This window comes from Leiobunum rupestre, chromosome 1, assembly GCF_980474605.1.
Source record: "Leiobunum rupestre chromosome 1, qqLeiRupe1.1.hap1, whole genome shotgun sequence".
NCBI classification, from domain to species: Eukaryota; Metazoa; Arthropoda; class Arachnida; order Opiliones; family Sclerosomatidae; genus Leiobunum; species Leiobunum rupestre.
The window spans coordinates 90,100,853-90,126,008 of record NC_143384.1 but is presented as its reverse complement, the minus strand read 5'-3'; the positions used below and the strand labels follow the sequence as shown (position 1 = coordinate 90,126,008).

The 25,156-nt window shown below is 38.7% G+C and overlaps 1 long non-coding RNA gene across 1 annotated transcript; it reads right to left on the bottom strand.

Annotated features, from left to right (window-relative positions):
* Positions 1 to 10,364: 10,364 nt before the first annotated feature.
* On the bottom strand, positions 10,365 to 15,347 carry LOC149968848 (uncharacterized). The gene is made up of 3 exons (XR_016480648.1): positions 15,103 to 15,347; positions 13,481 to 15,027; positions 10,365 to 11,295 (listed from the first exon to the last, which is right to left on the bottom strand). It is a non-coding gene; the product is annotated as an uncharacterized LOC149968848 (long non-coding RNA).
* Between the last annotated feature and the right edge of the window lie 9,809 nt (positions 15,348 to 25,156).

The following is a 25,156-nucleotide window of genomic DNA, read 5'->3' as shown; positions in this document are numbered from 1 at the left end:
TATTTGGAAATTGAATACTGATGCCAAAGTATATAATGAGAATTGGTGAAAAGATTTAGAAAAAAAACTACACTGTCTTAATTAATAGTCATTTCTTTAGCTGTGGCGTGCCGCGTTAGTACTTTACTGCAGGCTCTGTTTTTTGAACGGAGTTTTAGGGGCTGCTTGAGCCACAAAACAATTTTTTAAGACCCTCCTAAGATTTCAGACAAGCCCCTAGTAAAATCTTCGAGGAATTTTTATACTACGTGAGGAATTAGGTGGTCCTTAAGTGGCTAAAATCGACCCTAAATACAAAAACAAAATTTTTAAAATGCTTGCAACCCCTCTTCCAATATTGTAACCAATGCCAGGTTCTTAAAATCAAATTATAGTATCTAGACCAGATAAAAGTATTTTATTCTCTAATCCAATGGAGTATAGTATTTGCGCTGTCTGTTATACACACACAGGCAATTGACAGAAACAATTTTGCGATCCATTTAGAAATTTGACTGGATCCTCTTTAAGAAAAGTTCTATCTTTTGAAAAGTCCATTCTGCTCAATGCACCAACGGGCAAGGGCATTAAACCCGGCCAGAAGTGTAACATTAAGAAAGCCTCGGAACGCGTTTACGAGAGCCGGTTAAAATAATTTTTTTTAAATGGCAGCGGAGTTTCTTTGATCTAACATGATAAATCAAGGTGTAAACAATATCGAAACATATGCCCCGCTGAAAATAATGTATCATTAAATTACTATGAATTGATTATAGAAAAAGGATTTTTGGCACTACCAATCAAACATTTACCTGAAACCGCGTTTATTGAGTTACAAATAGGAATGGCCAAAGCCCGAATTGAAGGGCGCCCCTTATACAGTCTACGCAGGTAAGAATTCCTTTACCATTATTTTTAATAATAAAACGAAAAGAAGAAAGAACGATCTTTTCGTTTTAATATATTTAAAACGTCACTATTGGAGCAATTGTATAATAAATTAATCTTACTACAGATCTATGCTATATTTGTTTTGGGAAGACTGCAAAATATTATTGACATAGAACTGTTAAGTTGAGTGTTTGTCTAATGAATTACAACATCAACACTCAAATTATTTTTTGTATTACACCTTGATTTTAACATTTCCTCCACTATAATAAAAATTATTTAAATTCCTATAGTATAAGTATTTATTTATCATTTAAACAAAAAGGGGGAGACATTTCCCTTTTGATCTGACACCCAATGATAAAAAACTCCCAAATATACTTAATGAAATGTTTATTGAGCCACAAACTACTTTTATGGGTAAAAATTACAGGAAGGTGATAACCACCTTTGAAAAATATACAAATGAAATTCAAATCTACCGACAAACTGATATTTAGAGAAAAACAAGCATGAAGATGGAGACAGCTCCATTGAAAAATAAATAAACCCACCAAAAAAGGGAAGCCTCGGAAAAAAACCACACCAGAGGAAAAAAAAGGAAAGTTTTCCAAACTCAACACCTGACCCTGGCTAGGATGATCTCGCAAATACGCCGCAACCTGAGGACCCGACCGCAACTTTTCCCGAACCGCCCCGGGGTAACGTAATAAACATCACGTCTAGGACCTACCTTTCGACCAACCAAAAACCGGGTCCACCCATAATGACCCGACAAGGTCAACGCATCCCCAGAGCCCTGTTCACACTCGTTCACGCCACTGTGAGCCTAAAACTCAGGAACCAGAGACTCAACCCCCGAACAATCAGAGGCGACCCCAGGAGTCGATACACCACCAGAACCCTCCGAAGGACCTCGCCGAGCATCTACCCCTTCCGAAGAAACTTCCGACATATCCGATCCGCACTTCCGCAGCCTTCGAGATCTGGTGATTAACCCTCCAAACCAGCATCCCCACCTCAAGAGACCCATCCTTATACCCCTTATCATAATATGACTTCTGTTTATCACTAGCCACCAAATTAATATCGACAGCCCGGTCCAGAGCGTCGAGTGATGGACAGCACTTGATGGCCAACTGATTCAAAGGCAGGTTCTCATCCTATTTAGTATGGCAATTCCCCACATAAATACTGATCATCTCCCCCTAAACCCTGTTGACCCGCTCCGTAAGATTAGATTGAGGATGATACGGCGTAGTGAACTTAGACTTAATCCTTAGGAGTCAACAAACATTCCTCCATAGCCCCGAAATGAACTGAGGACCATTATCCGACAGTAACGCGCTCATCGTACCATGCCGAGATACGTATTGGACCAAAGCCTTACCCACCGATATAGCCGTAATGTTTCGAACAGGAAAAATCTCGACATATTTAGTGAAATAATCTACGATCACCACCAAAAACCTATTCTGATTCTTGGTCACCCATCATGTCTATGCCCACCAAATCCCCCGGACAAAGCTTCGTAGACGGCAGCATTAAACCTGACTTCTTCACATTCCGAGGTTTATACTGCTGACAAATCTCACAGGAACGCACATAGTCCCGAACTATAGTATACAGCCTAGGGTGAAAATATCTAGCAGCCAACTTCTCGTAGGTAGCCGTACGCCCCCGATGAACCGATAAAGGATGATCGTGAAAAGCACGCAGCAAGGATGCATGAACTGCCGAAGGAATCACTATTTTCGCCGGTTTAAATCCCTCAGCCCGCCGAAATAAGAAATCCTCCCTCACCTCGTAGGCCCTTTCGCCAGGTTCCAGCCCACGTTCCAGCCGATCCCGAACTTTCACCTAAAAAGGATCCTGCTTCTGAGCCTCCCTTATCTCATCCAAGGAAATCTGCTTCACAACCCTCCAGTGTTGACCTCATGACAAATCATCGAATTAATACAGCCGACCTCAGGATCACCGTGCTGATCTACACCATCCACAATATTGACCCCGTCGCCGGAACCCAGAGGACAACGAGACAAGGCATCCGCGACCACATTCTCATTCCCCTTATGTCAAACGGCAAAAACTCCTGCAACCGAAGCGCCCATCTCATCAGCCGACTTTTCTTGCCCTTCAACCGAAGGAGCCAACACAGCCCCTGATGATCGGAGATTACGGTAAATTCCCGCCCCTCCAAATAATGCCGAAACTTCTCAACCGTATAAACCACAGCCAAACTCTCCTGCTCAGGCGTGCTATAACTCAACTCAGCCCCCGTAATAACCGACTGACATAACCCAAAGGCACCTCCACGCCATCCTGAATCTGCGACAACATCCACCCAATGCCTTGGCCGCTAGCGTCCGTCGTCACAAAAAATTTCCCATCAGGATCGGGGGTTCGCAACCTGGCAGCTTCCGCAATCCGCGTCTTTAAACTAAGGAAAGCTTCCTCGTACTACTCCCTCTCCCACTTCCAACGCCGTTTCTTTCAATTTAACCCATTCAAAGGACCCGTCAGCGCCGCAAACTGAGGGATAAAACGAGAATGCCACCCACATATCGAGAAACCGCTGAACCTGGCTCAACTTTGTAGGCCTGGGAAACTCCTTTATAGCCTCAATCTTCGCAGGGTCCAACCGTACCCCCTCGGAATTAACTTTATACCCAAGTAAGACAGACTGGGCGAAACTACATCTGTCCAACCGTAAAGTCAAACCCGAAAGACGAAGTTGAGAGAAAACATAACGCAGTGCCCGCATACGCTCCTCCCAAGTCTGTGAAGCTATGACGATATCGTCCAAATATACCGCAACCCCATACCTACGGGCATACCTCAGGACCTTATTCATTAACCTCTGGAACGTCCCTGAAGCCCCCGTGAGACCAAATGGCATCACTAAAAATTCAAACTTCCCTTCCCTAGTCACAAAGGCCGTCTTCTCAGGAGCCATCCCCACCTGCCAACAGTAGCCCCGCCAGGGATTTTATGCACGTAGGCCCAGCCTGAATTAGAGGCCCCATCTATAATGTTTATTTAAAAAATTCTTGAGTTTCAAGGATTTTTTTATTTAAATGTTTTAAATTTTGACATGATTTCTATTTTCCCATTGAATTTTTTAAAGGCATTTTAATCAAGGAATGACACTCTTCGATTAGTTTTTTTTTCCAAATTCGTCGACTACTAACTTTGGGTATTCTTTTAAACAATTCGACAAATCACGATTTATCGACAGTGAAGCCAGATTTGAAAGCCTAAATTCTCCCATAGTTGTCCGTAGACGTGTTTCAATTCTTTTGAGTGAACTGAAACTTCTTTCTGAGATTGTATTTGCCACAGGAATGCAAGAAACAATTTGGAAGCAGTCGATTACGCTGGTAAATTTCTTGGGGATAATTAAATTTCTGGCTATTTTAATTTGGCTTTTTAACGAATTCAGGTCGAATTGAAACCGATTATAAGTGTTACAATGGGTTACGATATCGTTTTCGTTAAGAAAGTTTTCCGAGTTAGGGTCAGACGCCATTATACCTTTGAATAAGCCAGAGTTTTCCAATAGTCGAATTTTCATATCTGAAATAAATTTATCAACTAATTCGAAATAGGTGGACCTCAACTGGTCAATCAGGGTTTTTGCTTCCGTTTCCCTGCTACCCGTTGTACTCGTTACCACACTATGTTTTAATCTCTTGTTAGGGATTATTTTACGTTCCCGTAAAGCTATCGGTTCGCTGTTACGATCAGGTATTGCAATAAAAGCAGATTCTTTGATTTTAGTAGCTTCTACCCAAATTAAATCAAAACGTTCCGAGTTCCTACATTCTTCTAAGGTCTTAACGGTAGCTTGGCAAATGGCAACGGCTTCCGTTAAAATAACTTTCGAACTTTGCAAGTATTCCGACAGGGAATTCGTTACGCCTAATACTTCGTCTAGTGCGACAATTAATATTAAGTTGTTAAAGTTATGTAATTGGGATATATACCCACGACACTCAGCAGCTTCCTCTGGTTTTCCGTTTTCAATTAGATTCTCTAACGTTAAAACTACGGAATCGAGTCTATTTCTAAAATAACTAACACCTTTTTTTTTACTCCACCACCGAGTGTCGCAGCTTTGTGGCATTTTAAGTATCTCATAGCCCAGATCTTTTTGAGAGTTTTCAAAATATTCGCTTCTAATAACCGAATTGCTTTGAAAATTGTATATGGCCTGAACCAAACCAAGTAGTTCCCTAACTGCCAATATTTTGGAGCAACAGTCAACTAAAACTAAATTTAAGCGGTGCGCGTAGCTATGCACGTACGGACAATGTCCGCCTACTGCCTCTTCTACTTTCACCCACACTCCTTTTACGTGTCCGCTCATAACACTTGCCCCGTCATATGTCTGTCCAACGCAATTATCCAGTTTTAAACCACCCTCTGTCAAAAGATTTATAATTGCCAAGCTGATATTCTCAGAATCGAACTTATGTAAATCAGTGGAACCTAGAAATCTTTCTACGACACCTATTTCTATTCTAGTATATCGAATACAAACGCTTAGCTGCTCCACCCCTGCATTGTCTCGGGTTTCATCGGCAATTACAGAGTAAAACCCACCGGATTCGATGACCTCTTCGACAATCATTTTCCTTACTAAATTTGCACAAATGTCAATTATTTCATTTTGTACAGTGCTGTGAATATATTTTGCATTATTGGGCATACTCTCGCATTTGGCTTTCAAATCAGGACATTTTCTTTTCAGAAGTTCTAAAATTTCCTCTGTTTCCAATTTTATCGGCAGATGTATTCCCCTGAAGTGCTAAATCTTGTTGAGAACATAAAATTATGACTTCCACGTGTGCAGATAATACCTCTCTATTTCTAATTACGTCAAGTCTATGGTGGCCATTAACCTGACACGCTATTGATCCACGAGATTTTAATTCAGTGTAGTCTAAATACATTCTATAAGCTAGTTGGTGGGAAGATTTATTCGAAGTGAAATGTTCTTCGAATTTTTTCGCAATATTTTTCCAATCCGAAAATCCGTTCACAAATCCAGTATTTCTACTGCCTAGAAAAGGACGGCAACAAAAGCATTAAACTGCATTTTTTGCAACTGAATACTCAAGCATTCGATATTTGTCGTACCAAGAAGAAATGAAACCACGATTTTTACCACCCATTAAAGTTTTAGGAAAAGGTTTGAGTTTAGGCTGAACTAGAAGGCAATCTTTATCTAAACTAATATCCAATTCGTGTAAGCGCACTTCTGTTAAATTAGTTAAATCTTGCACATCGGCAGATATAGTAGGGTTTCTAATAATTTCGGCTTCATTACTTAGTGCAATGTCTAAAGCAGAACTGACGTTTGGAAGAACCTCAGAAATATTACCACCTTCGAATTTTAAACCCTCTTTATTTCCCAAGCTTTCCCCGGGACTATCATTATGACTCTTGCCAGACGATTTCAAAAAACGTTCCATCGCGCCTTTCTGACTACTAACAACACCATCTTCTCTCTTGCGCTTCTGGCGTTTTTGGGCCCCAGATAAAAACTTTCGGGTGCTCATATTTTAAAACTTAATTTAAAACCTATTCTAAACGAAGCTTGTAATAGCTTAGTAGTCTCGAAAAGACTGTTTGGATAAAGCAGAGCTATAGTATATGTAAATATAATAGCTAATTAGGTTTCAAAAAGGCAGTGGGAAAATTAAGCTACAATAGCTTATTAGCCTTGAAAAAGGCTGTTTGGAAAATTAAGCTACAATATCTTATTAGCCCTGAAAAAGGCTGTTTTGAAAATTAAGCTACAAATAGCTTATTAGCCTTGAAAAAGGCTGTTGAAAAATTAAGCTACAATAGCTTATTAGCCTTGAAAAAGGCTGTTTGGAAAATTAAGCTACAATAGCTTATTAGCCTTGAAAAAGGCTGTTTGGAAAATTAAGCTACAATAGCTTATTAGCCTTGAAAAAGGCTGTTTGGAAAATTAAGCTACAAATAGCTTATTAGCCTTGAAAAAGGCTGTTGAAAAATCAACTAAAATCTAGTTAAATTCTGGCCAAAAGAGGCTCGAAATTGATAACTATCTTGCTCAGGAGACGAACACGAAATGACGATTGACGAAACGCGAGGCCCTAATCACTGACGGACCCCGTTCGATGGTCACTGAAATCACGTGACTTCGCAAAAGAGGGAAAAAGGGGAAACCCAAATTCCTCAATATTTGAAAGAATAACCCCTTCCTATCAAAGCAATAGGCTTGGGCTTTACCTCTGCTGGGACGAGAAAGGGAGAAATCCAGTTTTGGCAATCCCCCCCCCCCTCCGGTCCTCTTCACTGACGTCGTCAAATTCCAAGAAACTAAATGTCTTTGTTGTGTGTATTGTAGCTTCTCACTGACACCGAGGCAAAAAGACAGGTGTCCCTGCACTTTGCGGCCTAGCATGACGTATTTCCCCCTCCCGGCGTCACCATCTCTTATCAGTCAATTCAAAAGAAAAAGTTTTTTCAAGGGGAAAATCTATAATCACGGACAGCGTTACCAACCGTACTCTAATTATAGTACATTTCGATAAAATTAACTTTCGATTTTCTTCGTTTCCAATCTGTTATATTACTCTCAGTAGGCTAAAAATGGAAATATCAAATCTTATTTTACAAACTAGTAACTAAAAATATTGAGGGTTATAATAGGCACCGTTTCAAAAATTTAGAGGCCCCCAAAGTAGGCCTACACTTTTTCAACGTAGGCACGTGCCTACTTGTGCCTATTGCTGGCGGGGAGCCTGCCTGCCAAAACCCCGAACGTAGATCAAGACGAGATATATATTTAGGTTTCCCTATCTGGTCAATAATTTCATAAATCCTAGGCATCGGCTGAGGATCCGCCACCGTCAATTTATTCAAGGCAATATAATTAATACAGAACCGCTTTTCCCCATTCTTTTTGTTATGCAATACCACAGGAGAGTCCCAAGAACTACTCGAAGGTCTAATCAACCCCTGCCTCAAGTCCGCCACATGAGTATCTATGATTTCATTATCCCTCTGACTCCGCGGATAGGGCTGACCGGAAACCGGAACCGCCCCTGGCCTCAACCTAACATGATGACAAATCTCCATCGTCTTCCCAGGTTTTTCCGAAAATAGAGACGAAAATTCCCCACATAAAGCGCCCAACTCCGCCCTCTGCTCCGGGACCACCGACCATATGTCCAACGACTCGAGACTAACACTTACTTTTCCCTTTCGTGCAACCTTGGTTAAACTTCTTTGCCCTTTGCTTTCCCAATTTTTAAAATAATTTCTCGTTCATTAATAATAAATAAAACAAGGTAAATATATAAATAAAATTTAAGATATATATATTATAAAATAACTGATAACTAGCCGAGATTTCAAAGTCGAAAGTGGAAAATTGCCGCTGTCATTAACGATTGGAATAAACTTCCGCAGTTTATTGTTTCAATAAAGGACTACCATAAATTCTGCTCCTCTGTAACTGACCATTTAATTGTCACCCCGTAGTTCCTACACCTAGCCGTTCTAACCCCTTAAATATTCTTGACTCTTTGTACTGTATGTATTTTTTGATTATTTTTTTCTTTTCTCCTTATTGTATATAGTTTTTTCTTTCTTTCTTGGTTTTCTTGGTCCCATCTAGTTCTTTGTATGTTTCGGCCCCATATTAGTATGCTGGTCCATTTCTATTATTACATTTGTTTGTTTATTTGGAGTTTTGTAAAATTTGTACTTTGTATATTAGTTTCTATGAGAACGATTCTTTACCTTCCTGTAAGTGCCTACACAAAAGCGGGACTCGTCTTGGTAGGCCAAGTTACTATTAGTTAATTAAATAAATAAATTGCAGACAACGCTAAGGCTTAACTAAGCGACTGAAGTGACCTGCTTCCCGCCGATATTTTCCGGCGTTTCTATTGGCTCCGACGGGGGCGGAGCTTATTATTTTCCGAAATCCCATACTGCGGTTTTCAGACGCAAAAATGTATCTACGCGTTTCGTCTCAGAAATTATCATCTTGAGTGTTTGTAGCAATAAAGAAATATTCCCGGTAGTAATTGTTCTGCAAAATTATGTAATAGTTCTAAAGAAAAGCCATGGATATCCTAGTTTAAGTTTCCAAAAGGGAAAACGGTGGGAAAATTAATAGCTCTTGTTAGGCTTATCTTTAATATGTGGTTTTTCAATAAACTTACCTCTGTGAAATGGCAGATAAATGTCGGAAGAAGCGATCTTTATTTGAAAGATGCTATACAATTACATCATAATAAAATATGCGCCCTACATTTTGAGGATTCTTATAAGAAAATACAGACTTGACACCAAACGCTATTCAAACAATATTTCCAAATGAATTTAGGCCAACAAGTAAAAATTTAGTTTTAAGTATTGTTTATTTATATATTAATTTAAATTAAACATTTTTCCAAAGGGAATGATCATTTAGCTAGTTGCTCAAACGTAAATGTTCCATAGAACTAAGTAGAAAATGATATCAAGGACTTTTATAAAACAACTGGTACGGTGAAATTTATATATTAGTAACGGCAGGAGCTGGTAACGGGGTCATAACTTAAAAATCAAATTTCAAATAGAATCTAGTAAACGGTCTGTAGAAATGGTGGAAGAGCGCAACAATAGACCTACAAAAAGGAGCTGTGTTTCAGTTGGAGCAAGTTCCAGCGAAAATATATCTACAGTTTGTAGATTGTAAAGTTTCATTCGAAACAACTCCATTAAATTTTCATATGATTTTCTTTATCAGTGGAAATTCCTACAATTGAAATTCAGCAGGCTATTAAAGCTAATATCGAGACAAAGTCAAACAAAATGGTTCAAGTAGCGGATTTGAAAACATATTCAAGCAGAAGATAGCAATTGAAAATTAAAAAACTAAATGAAAAGTTGGCAAGTACCGTACACTAGTTAGTGTTTAATCCATGCGTACACAAAGGTAAGAGGATTACCAGAATTATTTCAAGAACAATTGATCAATCTTGGTTTATTTCAAAAAATTATATGCATCAGCATGTTTTCATGTGTTGATTACTTGAAAGGAATAATAAATTTTTTGTACAACTTTCCATTTGTAGTACCATATGTAACATAATCTCTCATAAGTATGCCATAAAAGCATTGTTTACGGGATATGATGCAAATTACGTAATTTACGACTCCGTGACGAAAAACGCGTCATCAGCTTTACTGATGGGGAACGAAAGTTAGTGAAGTTTTATGTCATAGGGGAGGAATAAAGCCAAAGGGGAAGAAGGAAAAAAGACTCGTTACAAAAATCAATCGGTAGACGCGGACCCCTTGAAAATAGTCACTACTTGCTATTTACAAGTGGTGCAAACGCTTCACTGCATACGGTCTTCGTGAATATGTCCACTACCTGATCTTCGCTGGGGAAATAGGTGACATCAATGACTCCTTTTCGACCAATTCTCGAATGTAGAATTGCAAGATACCGATGTGTTTTGTGCGCCGGTGAAACTGGATTTCTGATGAGCTTAAGGGCTCCGGCTTTATAAATGCGAAGAGCAGGCTGATATGTAGCTCTGATTTCACGCTCTGGATCCAAACGACGTCCTTTTCTGCTTCTGCGGCGGCTACGATGGTGGCGAGAGCGACATGTTGCTACTTGGGACTGGCCCAAATGACTGGAGGGAAATCCAAAAGGCAGACAATCGCTGACGGTGGCCGTCTCTTTTTTTCTCAACCACCATAGTCTGCGTCACAATAGAGTATCGTCGTCAAAGTGTCGTTGATCAAAAGACCCTGGGTTGATGTTCCTTTCAAATACCGGGTAATACGTTTGACAACCTTCCAATCAGCGACAGTTGACTTCGCCATGACTTGCTCGGTTAACAGTGAACTCAATGTCGGGCCGTGTGCCCAAGGCTTCGTAGCGTAGGCTTCCAAAGCTGATGAGCAAACTTTCGTTGATTCAAATGCTTCCGGCTTTACTTGGGCAATGGCAGGCGTCTTCATCGGTTTAGAAATCGCCCATATTGAATCTTTCCAGGACATTTGCAACACAGGCGCTTTGATGCAGGAAGATTGAGCCCTCTTTCGTGAAGTCGATCTTCAAACAAAGGTAAGTAGAGGCTGCCCCAGAGGAGAATTAAAATTAACGGAAAAAGTCTTGAACAAAGTCGGCAGTAGTTCCAGAAATAAGCCCGTCGTTGACGTAGAGTAGACGAACGAGGTACATATTACCCTGTGAGAAGATATATAGGCCGTGATCGACATCTGCTTGTTTGAAACCAAACTCGCGTAGGACTTTGTTCGTTCCAACAGCGCGGTAACTGCTTCAGACCTTTCAAGCTTTTCCAGAGTGTCCAAACTCTTCCTCTGCCATCGTCAAAACCATCTGGTTGTTTCACGTAGATTTCTTCTGGTAATTCCCTGTTAAGAAATGCGGTCTTTACGTCAAATTGCTTAAGACAGAGTCGTTTCTAGGCAGCAATGCTGAGATAAATTCTCAGCATATCGAAGTGGGCAACTAGAGCAAAAGTTTCGTTGTAATCGACTCCTTCTCGAGTATCGCTTTGTGTTTGGAAATTGTACCATTGTAACGTTTATTACCATTACTAGCCATATCATTTATGAACGACCCCTTTTAAGAATATTGAAGAATATTCGCCATGGCTCTGGCATTACTCGACCCTTCCAGGGAATTTCCCATTGCACCACGTGAACTAACGCGATTTACGAGGTAACCGCCCCCTTTATGGAGGCTAGTGTTGTGGAAGCTTTGTTGTTTTTTTTAGAGATAAAAATAACTTAAACCGAAGCCTGGAATTCAATACACGAATATAAATTAAAACGTAGATATATTATATTAAAAAACATTCATTGTTAAATTATTTTCTTACCTTAAAATCATAAGCAAAGGTCTAGGCCAAATTTTTGACGATCACATACCCGTTATTAAGAGGTAGGTATCCAAAATCTACACCTCCTAGTGGCTACGTCCTCAACTATGCATTTCTGAAATAAATTTCGCGAAATGCATGATGAATGCGCACAAGCCGTGAACGAATGTTTTTAAACTTAAAACCACGCGGGATAAATCTCCGCCGGTCAGATCGGGGCCAACTCAAATTGTGAGCTTAAGTGGAAAAATTTGGCATTAATGGGACATGAGGCCAACACGATTGCATAGCCGGTGGGGCCATGGACACTGTATCTCTAACCGTACGGGAAAAGCAGCCTAAAAGAGGTACCCCCTCACTGTCCGTTTGCGTCCTACTTCGTATTAGCTGAAATAGTCGGCCGTACTCGATTCGCAGGGCCGTCAAGGTCATTCGAAAGAATGTAAACTCCCATTTCAAACGGAACGTTTTGTCGACCACGTGACTAATTATATGGCCTTGACCAGGGCCATCTTTAGCTTTCAGGCGCCCCTGGGCTAATTATATTAGGCGCCCTTTTATATATTTTTTATAGTATGTGTAAAAAATTAAGGGCCAGACGGCGCCCCTCCGGGGAGACGCCGGGCCCATGCCGGGCGTGGCGCCCTAGGGCTTAGCCCTATCTAGCCCAATGGTAGAGAGGGGCCTGGCCTTGACAGCCCGAAACTTTCAAAATTCTTGAACCTCCGCCCCTTTACAGAGAGACGGTGACGGCGGCAGGTGATTTTGTATGGTGGAAGCTACAGCTTTTCCCGTCTGGTTAGAGATACAGTGTCCATGGTGGGGCCAACTACTAGCCAGTCCGGCCCTGCCTATCTTTGCAAAATGATTCATCGGAACCTAAAACTGGCTATGAGAAATAAGAGTTGTGTTCCTGAAGGTGTTTATTTTTTAAAATTGAGATTAAGACGTATTTTAGTTGCATTTATCAACCCGAGCGTAGCTGCTCTACCAAGTAAGATAATATTTTAGATGTAGAAAATTTTAAAAAGATGTCGCTACTGCCCTATCGTCATACGTTCATTTTCTTATCTCCAGGACAACGCCGTTACCATGTGCCCCTATGGTAGACCTTTGCTTATGGGGGGGGGGACCTTATGATAGGCTTATGTTAAAATTTATTATCAATTTGAAAATCATAACAATGCCACCGTCGCCACGTGGTTTGTAGGAAATCGTAACCATTAGACCTAACCATATGGACTAATCCATGGCCTAACTGTGCCCGCACATATTCTTAAAAATATCGCTCAATAAAATAAGATTACTATGTACCATCTTTAACGTTACTGACCTCCAATATTAATTTAAAGGTTATAGTATTAAATGTATGAGCTTTAAAAAATACAATCAACTCTAAAAAACGTTTTATAAAGTAAATCATAAATATCTATTTTTGTTGTTTATAGTCAAATTTGGCTGATATATCTATTCAGTGGAAGCTCTGCAGGTGGAAGTTGTTTTTTTATTCCTTTGCACCTGCGCCGTAGATATAACAAATATAACTTCACGCCACGTCTTGTTTAATTTTTCCAAGGATACTGTACAGTATCCTTGACTTTTCTCACTAGTGACTAGGAAAAACAACGCTCTTTTTCCCCTTTCCCAGCGGCTGCCGAAATCCAATTTCCCGCCACTCTTACAAGAGCCAACCTTAGTGCTTTTCTTTTACGAACCTTTGGACGGGTGTAATTTCCACGTCTTTTATTTCTGGGAGATCGGAATCTGTAGCGCCGTATGACTCGCCTTGGCTGGAAACTTCATCGCAGTCATCATTGACGGGTTTGGATAAATGCTCGCACTGGTTAGTGAGGTCGTCAGAAGTTGGTGAATACGTGTCTATGATGCAACGCTCTGGATTAAACCTAACAGCTCTAGATCACAGAACATCATCAAGCTTTCGTACCCCATGAGAAATTCCTTATAAGCTAACTTTGGCAGCTTTCTTCTCTTTCCTTTCGGAATAGGGTGAATTCTCGTGACGTCATCATCACTGTAGTGGAAGGCTAGTGTCATCCCCCTTTCCCCCATAACTATCTACCTTAGAGCAATGGCCGCCATCTTATCGTGAATATCACCACGAAGCATTCGGTTCCAAACACTCATAGATGTTTAATCGATGGATTTGGTTTCCCGGTCAACAGTTCACACGGTGTTTTTCCCAGGTGCTGTTCGATTTAAAATGTAGATCGTCGTGTTGACCGCTTCAGTTTTAAATCTGGCTTTGAATGTAGCATCGTTCGAACAGACTCCATGACTGTACGATTCTCCCTCTCGGCAACTTCGTTCTGCTCGGGGTTGTATGTCATTGAGGCCTCCCTGGGCTGTCATCCGATGAAATTCAACATTGACGTATTCTGCGCCGTTATCGGTGACCGTTTCTTGAACTGCACAAGGCCCCAAAATCTTTGAAATGTTCGACCACTTATGATTTCTTCGCCTGGAACTTAGAGACCAGTAAGCCGGAATTTTCGTCCTTGAAGATAAGGTAATAGCGCTTGCCCTTCATAGATGGTGTCGGTGAGGCTCCCCAGAAGTCGAAATGAATACGTTCTCTTGGTTTCGTTGCTTTCTCCAATCGAGTCCACAATTTGGGTCTCTTCATTTTGCCATAAATACAACCTAGATAGGTCGCGGCTAAAGCAGACACTATTAATTTTTCCTCATCGTTATTCGTAAATTTGACTTTATAAATAATCGTTTGCTTATATTTTGAAAAGTTTACTTAAAAAATAACGTTCTTATGACTTTTTAATTTGTCTTTAGCAGACGCTAGATCTTAGGCGTAACCTCGGGGAAGCAAGCGCAGTTACGCCACCTAGACTCGTTTCGGGCGCGAATTAATAAATTGGTTTTTGACCCCCACCCTTATTTACGAGCCTGCGCGCTACCTCGGAAGACCGTGGCGCCGTAGTGCCATCAGAACTCGTTTCGATCACGAATAAGTTTTACCGCGTACTACGAAGAAACTACGTATGCATATACGTATGTATACAGTTGGAATGTCTAAAGATCCATTGGCACCTTGGTGCGAATCAATCATCAGGGCCCCCATAGTCTTACAAATATAATTTCCCAGTGATAGTTTTCCTTTCTACAAGGTCTTTGAAGAATCCGGTTGTACCTTCAGTCACGTTACCACAAAGTACGGGAACGTTATTGAAGCGCCTTGTGTTAGGAAACTGCTCAGAACGAAGCGGAAATCCCATTTTTTCCGGCGCACCTGTTAACCAGGAAAGTTGTACATGAAATGAATTTTTGTTTGATTGATGGTAAAAACCGAAAAACCCGTACTCACAATCTCCCCGTTCCTATTCGAATGCAGATCGAGGGCAGGAAGTACCAAGGTTTAGTGTTACGATCGTATTCAACTGTCACAACTACTTCGTTCTCCTATTTCATGGAAAATCCGTAGAGTGGGTTACCACTTACGGAATTACAGCATAGCTAGTTAGTACCGTCAAATAAATCAATTATAAATAAATTTAATGTTCTATTTAAATTATTTTACTTTCCTACGCTCAACCGAATTCATCATGGTAAGTTCTAATAATTGACTTTTGAGATAGTTATAAAGTATTTATTTCTAAATCACTTCCCACTTCCGTATTAGTTTAGCACGTATGTATCAGTTTAAACACCAATGTTTTCAAAGTTTAGAAACCGCCTGTTCAATGGTGACAGAGCTGGATTAAGCTTAGAGCACCAAGCAGGGGCGGCGCGCCAGGAGATTTTTCTCAATTTTGGGGCCCCCTATATATTGACTAAAAAATTAAATTTTGCAAATTTTTATGTGTAACTTGATATGAGGAGGCCCCTTCGGCGCCCTCTGAAGTCGATTTGTGGGCCCCTAAGTGAAAACAAACGTAGGCGACAGCTTATCCCGCCTACCCCAAACGCCGCCCCTGGCACCAAGGGATTTCGTAAATTTAAGATAGCGATAGTGAGGGCACGAAAAACCAGTTATTCTTAATGTTTATATCTGCTATCACGAGGAACGGAAGGGGAAGAACTGGCTGAAATTCGGGCTAATTTTTTTCAAATGATTTCTGTAGCCTTTTAAAAAATCATCCCTTTGGACCGTTACCATTTTAACGTGATCAATTTATTTTATCGTATATGCAAGTGAAACTTTATTGTTAATAAAGCGATGCGTAATAACAAAAGTATAAATGTTAGTGAGAATAATTCATCTTCGTATACCGCTAATCTTATGTACCTTCGCAATCTCCCGCTTATTTATCAATATAGGTTTCGGAAGAAAAAACAATGCGTGACATCATAAGTCTATAATATTGTTTCATAAGTTTGTTATTTTGGGGAATATTTAACTGAGAGCTAGTAACGGAGTAATGTCGTCACAAGAAGCAATTCTCCCCCATAGCGAGGCGCTGTCAAAGGCTACGTGTGACGCGTTAGCAAGCCGACGCAAAACGACGACGAAATCCGTTATGCAGTCTGTCTTGTGAATAGCTCTCAGTATAACCTTTGCATGTGGAGAATAGGAAATGTCACACTCATGTAAAAATATTATACACTTATGGTGACATTTATTATTATACTAATCTTCTAAAACTATTTCATCACGAAAATTGGGTTTATATTCCAACGCTATGTTAACAAACTTTGTGAAACTAATATTCTGAGTTTAAAGGGAATATTACCTCCAACGACATTGGTAAGAGCGGTCAATATTGGAACTCTTGGGACGACAGAAATGACCTCATATTCCCTTTTTACGAAAACACTAAAGCAAATCAAGATATTGATAAACTTGAAATTCAGCAAGTGGGACATTTTTTCCATGAAATTCTTAGTGAAGAAGAACAAATTAGTTTAAAAACTGAGTGGATGTCCTTTAAACGAATGGTATAGCCACTCACAAGGAGACGACCCGAGGTGTTACACACCGATTTTGTTCAAACTCGGGGGATTGGTAGACCTTCATGTAACTTGAAAAATCCTAAAGGGAATTTATTCAATGGGCAACGGTTTTGCCATGGCAACGAAAAATGTTTTTGACAACATAAAATGGAAATTTTCCCATTGAAAATAACATGGGATTTGGACCGATTCCACTGGTCCCCCCCCCCCCCTGGGAAAAATTTTACAAATTGAAAAAATTTTAAAATACCAAAATTATAAAAAAAATTGTTAAAAATTGACGAAAAAAAATAAAATTTATCACATTTTGATCAATTTGAACCAAATTTGTGAAAATTAACCGATATGGCTTAAATAGGAAAAATTTCCATTTTATGTTGTCAAAAACATTTTTCGTTGCCATGGCAAAACCGTTGCCCATTGAATAAATTCCCTTTAGGATTTTTCCAGTTACATGAAGGTCTACCAATCCCCCGAGTTTGAACAAAATCGGTGTGTAACACCTCGGGTCGTCTCCTTGTCAGTTTAGACGTAAAGAAAAATACAGCCCTAAAGATGTATACCCTCTAACTTTAAAAAATAAACCACTCGATATCCAGCTCTATCAAAGATATTGGAAATAATAAAAGGGGCTCCAGTAAATGTAACCACCTTGTTTTGTTATATTTTTTTCGTTTTTTATTCCATTTTATATTTTATGTTAAGTCCCCAAGTGTTTCCAGGTTTTGTGTAATACTCGTTTTGTTTTTAATCCGGAAAGCGAAGTATGTCTTTGTTTGTGTATATCCCCTCGAACTTTCCATCAACATGTGTTTAAGCTTAAGTTGACGTATTTTACGTAATATTGCAATAATAAATTGGTTCCTTACGCGAAAATGCAACCACCTGTTCTCAACGGCGTCATCCGAAAACGACCGTGACTCAAAAAAGGATAGCCAAAGGCGTAAGCCACCCCCTCTGGCCCAGGAACCCAATGCCCAAGAAGAGCCCCATCATTAAGTAATGACGCACAGGCCGAGGGTATAAAAAGACTCTCACCCTCGACAAGAAAAGGAGAACCATAAGAGACTTGCAAGCAGAACTTTAAACTTACAAATTTTGAAATGAAATGATGAGATCCCCTCGCCTTCTTCATTGCCAGCCCGAGGATGGAGTGAGATCCGATTATGGCGCCCCCCCCTGCTTGCCCCTAATATAAAAATATGTTTTCCTTAATTTTTCTTTACCACTGAGACGCCCCCTGAGACTTGGCGCCTGGGGCAGCCGCTACGTTCGCCCTATGATCTAACCTGAACTGAACTCCAACGTATTTCGTGACGAAAGCGATACATTTAAACAAGTTCGGCAAGCGTAATGACTTCATAGAAAGGCTTATTAAGGAAAAAATATTTACTAATATTTCCGACGTTAGATTAAGCCTGGGAGGGCTTTGTGTTATTAGGTGGTTTTTTTCACCTGTTCTGGGTTTTTTGCGCGGGTTAAAAAGTTTAGCCATATGACGTCATTTTATTTCAATTCTGTCTTGACGAAAAAAACGAGTTGGAGTAAGAAGGGAGTAGTTAAAGGTTAAAGGTTATTTACAAAAAGCTTGCCTCATGTGAAGAGGCCTAAACGAGTCATGTTTTCGTTTAAGCAGACGACAAAGCTAGATTACTCCCTCTACACCTCCTTAGAGCTCTGGAACAAGCGAACAAAATTCGGGACAGTGTAAATCTAAAGCTTGGCTCACACGATGCGATTTTATCGTACGCGACTCTTTGTCGTACGCGATTCAGAACGCGGTCGCACCAGAATTTCGTTCACACAACGCGACGATAACAAAGAAGAAAGCAATGACCATAAATGAAACAAGTCGTAGCTTCCAAATAGATAATCCATCGCATCATTCAACCATTTGCTTATACCAGAAACATGCTCCCAAATGAAATATAAATTCCCAATTTGACCATTTATTTTGGACATTTTATGTTTATGCTAGCATAAACCCGTCGAAAGAAGAGGCAAACGCCCCGGCCCGTATGCTAAAATAGAATTTCGTCGCGTGGAAGAAACTTAGAAATTTTCCAAAGGAATGTCTCCCGTTTACTCCAACTTTTAATACTACTAAAGCTACCCGTCGCGCGCGATAAAATAGGTTCCAACCTATTTTCTGTCAACGTCGCATGCGACTTAATAAAACCCCTTCATACGACGCGATCTTTGAAAATTTGTCGCGTGCGAAAAAAACCACCTACTGTGTAAACAAATTTTTTGAATATTGGGAGAGATACATTGGGCCATTAAAAAACAAAAAGAGCAAGGGGTCACTGGTCCCAATGACGAATAGACGCTTCAGGAAATCGCCAAGAAGTAAAATTTCCGAGAGCCTGCTTGTTACAATAATGGAAATTATTAACTTTTACGCTTTTACGGCAGCAACAAGCGTTCCCCAAGGCGTTCCTTTTTAACCAGGTAGCTTTTTTGACATATTAAGGCTTGGCAAAAAACGACGTTCTGTTCATTGAGTTGGGAATATTAATCTAGAGATCCAATCAAATCTCCCCGCGAAAAAGGTTTTTGAAAATTACGATTATGCCGTCTCCTCTAAAATGACGAGCAAACGTTATCATATGACCCGTGGCGCCAGCCGCGTCATCCATTATTTTTGAAAAAAAAAATATTTTTGCCGGAAAATGCGTCTTATTTGAACGAACCATTGAGAGATAGACGGCGCCACGCGTAGAATGATAAAGTTTTCTAGTCATTTGGGAGCAGACGCTAGTATTCTTATTTTTTAAAAACTTGTTTCGCGAAATACTGAAATCCGACGTTTTGATTGGACCTCTAGATTAATATTCCCAACTCAATGGTTCTGTTAACAGGTGAAAAGATCCCATTATTTCCACAAGCCTATACAAACAATTACTTGCGGGATCTGGCTCTTGGAAATATTTCTTCTTGGTGATTTCCTGGAAGGATGATTCATTTAAGCGACTATTAAAGGGGCTCCAAAGCTAGGTGGCAAAAAAAAAAGAAAATTGAGCATGCTTTTCCTTCCCCCCAACCAGCCTTGGAAATAACGGTGGTCAGGTGGTCAAAGACCAGTTTATTAATTGCTCAGACCAGTTTATTTATTCAAAATTTGGGGGTTCACTGGTCACCGTGTCCAGTTTATTAATTCGAAATAATATCAAATAATAGGAGATGAACAGATTATTTTTTCAAGGTTTCGATCAATTTTGATTTCCCAATTCACCGGATTTCTATTTACCGCAACTCCGCATCCCACGAACGAGTCGAACTGTCGAACCCCCTCTGGCCTCAAAGCCCCAAACCCTCAATCCTCTGTCTCGCTTTCCCCCGAGTACGGTAATCTACGCGGTAACGGACCGGGGACTCGGGAGCTACGGGGCCTAGAGTAGAGAGAGAATACGGTAAATTACGAGGGTCTTCTAGGCTATGGCCGTAGTCTTAGATGAGATAGTACTATATTGTACTATTCTTGTGATACTCATAAAATAAACTATACACTATTTTGAATACGTGTAAAATTAATGTTACCATGTAGTATAGGTTTTTATAGGCTAATAAAATGACATTAGAACATTTTATATGAGACCAGTTAAATAATTCATAAGCTAGGGGTCACTGGTCATAATGACCACTTTAATAATTCATATTCTAAGGGGTCAGTGGTCATAAGGACCAGTTGAAAAAAACCTTATTTCCAAGGCTGCCCCCAACCCCTTACTCGGCCTTGGCAGAGGCGGGCAGAGTCAACCATAAATTTCGCACTTTACTGACTTTACACACATTTTGCCACCGAACTTTGGAGCCCCTTTAAGTAATTGTAAATTTAGGGGTCACAAGGACCAGTTTAAAAAACCCCTTATTTTCAAGCTTAGTAATTGGTCCTTATAACCAGTGACCCCTTAGATTAGGAATTATTAAACTGGTCTCTTATAAAATGTTCTATTGTCATTTTATAAGCATAAAAAACCTATACTACATGTTTAGAAGTTAGATTATGTTGGTAACATTATTTTTACACATTCAAAATAGTTAACTTTATTTTATGAGTATAACAAGAATAGTACAATATAGTACTATCTCATCTAAGCCATATAGCCTAGAAGACCCTCGTAATTTCAGTGATGGGCATTTTTCAAACTTTTGTGATAACTCTCACTTCACCTCATTCCCGTTTCTAAAATTTTAAACTCAAACTCATCTTCTCTAACCACCGTAAACTAAATTTTTATCTCATCTCCTCTCATCGAATTTCGCTAATTAATCTAACCTCGCGCACACGCCCGCTAGTTTTGTTCAAAAATCTGATCTCATCTCACGCTCTTTTCCGTTTATGGAAGTGATAAAATATCTCCTTTCAATCTCCTCTCTCTGAAATGCATACTTTGTGAAACTCCTCTCACGCTTCTCTCCTTTTGAAGGTTGGCGCATCTCACCTCCTCTCAGATTCTCACAGGGGTAGAACAACGACCATCACTGGCCGGTGGCCACATTAGATTTACTGTCTTTAACTTCTTTATAGGAGAGTGCGTGGAAATAAAAATTTTCTAAGAATATATTTGGCGTGTAAGCGTGGTTAATTTAATTAGTGAAATGCGATGAGAGGAGATCAGCTAAAAATTTAGTTTGCGGTGGTGAGAGGAGGTGAGTTTGAGTTTAGATGTAAGAAAACCAAAACAATGGAAATATAAAAACATGACCTTCTTGGATATAATTATGTAACTTTGGCCAATAACAAAGCCCAAACGTACAATAACATAATATGCTGACGTTAGAAGGCTATAAAGAAGATAAAGACAGTAAATCTAATGTGGCCACCGGCCAGTGATGGTCGTTGTTCTACCCCTGTGAGAAAGGTGTGAGAATCTGAGAGGAGGTGAGGTGCGCAAAACTTCAAAAGGAGGAGTTTCGCAAAGTATGCATTTCAGAGAGAGGAGATTGAAAGGAGATATTTTATGACTTCCATAAACGGAAAAGAGTGTGAGATGAGATCAGATTTTTCAACAAAACTAGCGGGAGTGTGCGCGAGGTTAGATTAATTAGCGAAATTCGATGAGATATAAAGTTAGTTTACGGTGGTTAGAGAAGATGATTTTGAGTTAAAAATTTTAGAAACGGGAATGAGGTGGAGTGAGAGTAATCACAAAATTTTGAAAAATGCCCATCACTGAAATTACGAGGGTTTTCTATGCTATATGACTTATACCATAGCTTATACTCATAAAATAAAGTTAACTATTTTGAATACGTGTAAAATTAATGTTACCAACATAATCTAACTTCTAAACATGTAGTATAGGTTTTTTAGGCTTATAAAATGAAGTGAAGAGAAGCACATTGTGAAAAACTAAATGAAAAGAGACTTAAAACGGTTTTAAAATTCACAATATATATATTTAAAAATCCAACGTTTCGGAGGAACTGTTCCTCCTTCTTCAGGGATTTTTACTTATAAAATGACATTAGAACATTTTATAAGAGACCAGTTTAATAATTAATAAGCTAGGGGTCACTGGTCATAATGACCAGTTTAATAATTCATAATATCATATGTAACATAATTACTCATAAGTATGCCACTAGCTCTATTTCTTCACTAACGGTTTGTTTCACAGATATTGCGTCATCCGTACCCTACGATGTCTTATTTGACGTCATCGAATCTCAAATGCCCAATTAGCTCTACGTCTGATAAACCGACGGCAATTATTATTTTAGTAAACAAACCGATTTGAACAACCAAAGCTTAGGAGCTAAAATGAACTACAATATAGTGTCAAGTTCTGTTAATGTAATTAATTTGCAAATTAATGAAGTTCTCGGAGACTCACGTTCTAAAATAAATTTGCATTGTCAAATAAAAGAAGCAGGTTTATTGGAAAAAATAGTTGAAATTCAGGTTGAGCTTTTCCGGGCCATCTACAAGTTTGGAGTCTTTGCAGATTCTTTTGAACCTAGGCCTAACTCTTCTAGGCTTGATATGGGTTTTAATAACGCTGGTGGAATATTCCACTTCGACGACTTTTTCCATTTTCGGAAAGCGATCACTTATTGATCATTTTCCCCAACCTTTTATTTTTCTAAATTACTCATTATTTAACTTCATCCGCACACACCGAGCGAGTTTATAAATTTCGATAAAGCTACATTGGGCTGACTAAAATTCCGACGCAAAAAATTCCTTCTCAATTTAGAGGTTTTCCATTGGCTTAAATAAATATGTTAGTAGCCAATAGTGTGACTCCCAAAATTACTAGGATGAATAAAAAGGTTAAAATCTAACGTAGTCCACCTTTTTACTAGTTCGTGGTGAAACAAACCGTTAGTGAAGATTTTTGAATGGAATAAAGGTACAGTGGCATACTTATGAGTAATTATGTTACATATGATAATATTAGGGGTCACTGGTCATAAGCAGCCTTGGAAATAAGGTTTTTTTTAAACTGGTCCTTATGACCAGTGACCCCCTAGCTTATGAATTATTAAACTGGTCTTATATAAAATGTTCTAATGTCATTTATACATTTATATGCCTAAAAAACCTATAATACATGTTTAGAATTTAGATTATGTTGGTAACATTAACTTTACACGTATTCAAAATAGTTAACTTTATTTTATGAGTACCACAAGAATAGTACAATATAATACTATATCACTTAAAACAACTAACATAGCCTAGAAGACCCTCGTAATTTACCGTATTATCTCTCTTTCTCTAGGTCCCGTAACTCCAGAGTTCCGGTCCGTTTCGAGGGATGCGACCCTTACAGAAAAAACTATAGGAATCCAATAGGAAATCTATTGAAAAAAATTAAAATTTATTGGTTCCAATTTGAAAGGTACTGGTGAAATATCGCCAATACATTTCCCATTGGAAATCTATTGGTTTCCAATTGGCACATATCACAATCCTATTGGGAATATATTGGAAACTTGTCCAAAATAATTGCAATTGGAAATATATTGGATTGGTATCACAATTATTAATGGATATTTATTGGAATAATTTCCAGTACGAATCCAATTGGTTTCCCATTGCTGCATATACAAAAATCCTATTGGAAATTTATTGGAAACTTTTCCAATATAAATTCAATTGGAAATCTATTGGATTGGCGTCACAATTCCTACCAGATATTTATTGGAATAATTTCCAATATGGTTCGTATTAGTTTACAAATAGCGTTTATACCAAAATTCTATTGGAAATGTATTGGAAACTTTTCCAATATAAATCCAATTGGGAATCTATTGGATTGGTGTCACAATTACTACCAGATATTTATTGGAATAATTTTCAATATGATTCCTATTAGTTACCAATTAGCATATATACCAAAATCCTATTGGAAATGTATTGGAAACTTTTCCAATATAAATCCAATTGGGAAGCTATTGGATTGGTGTCACAATTCCTACCAGATATTTATAGGAATAATTTCATTCCAAAACAAATCCAATTGCTTTCCAATTGGTGCATATATCACAGTCCTATTGGAGATTTATTGGTAATATTTATAATATAAATACAATTGGTAATCTATTGGGTTAGTGTCACAATTCCTACTGGTTATTTATTAGATTAATTTCCAATATGATTCCAATTGGCTTAAATAAAGAATTTCTATTGGGAATTTATTGGAAACTTTTCCAATAAAAATCCAATTGTTAATATATTGGGTTGATATCACAATTCCCGCTGGATATTTATTGAAATAATTTCCAATACAAATCCAATTCGCGCAACAGTCCTAGTGGAGGTTTATTGGTAAACTCTCCATTTTTAAATTAAATTGGTAATCCCTTGGTTTGGTCACGGTGTCGCAATTCCCATTGAATATGTGCTTTCGCCTCGTGGTTCGACCCATACAAAACCTACATAACCTGTATTAAAACCAATAAATATTTGAATTGCGTATAAATTTATATTTTTGAGTTATTGGAGTATTATAAACTGAATTTTAAACGCTTATCGGACTATAAAATGCCGATTAAACATCAATAGAAATAATGGCAACCGTCAATAAATGAACTAACTACATAATATAAAATTTAGTAAAAAGTTAAAAGCTAAATGAATTGATACAATATTGACAACGGAATACAAAATCTATTAAAAAGACATTGGTAAATCATTCCTAAAGAAAACCAATAGGAATTTCGCTACCAAAACAGTCAAAAATTGGTAATAATTTTGAATCTAATTAACCTGCACAGAATAATTTTTAAATAGATGTTTGTATTAGTCAGAATCGTGTTGTGGTGTCAGTTACATAACACATGCAGGAAACAGTATACTTAAGAATTCAAAAACCAATGTGTTGTATTGCTTTCCTTGGTTTTCCCAACGTTCAATAAGTAAATTGGGTTAAATATAAATATTTTAGGCCAATAAATTTTGTATATTTTGTGGTAGCCATTTTGATGGCTCTGGCTTTATAAAAATCTCTTTTCGT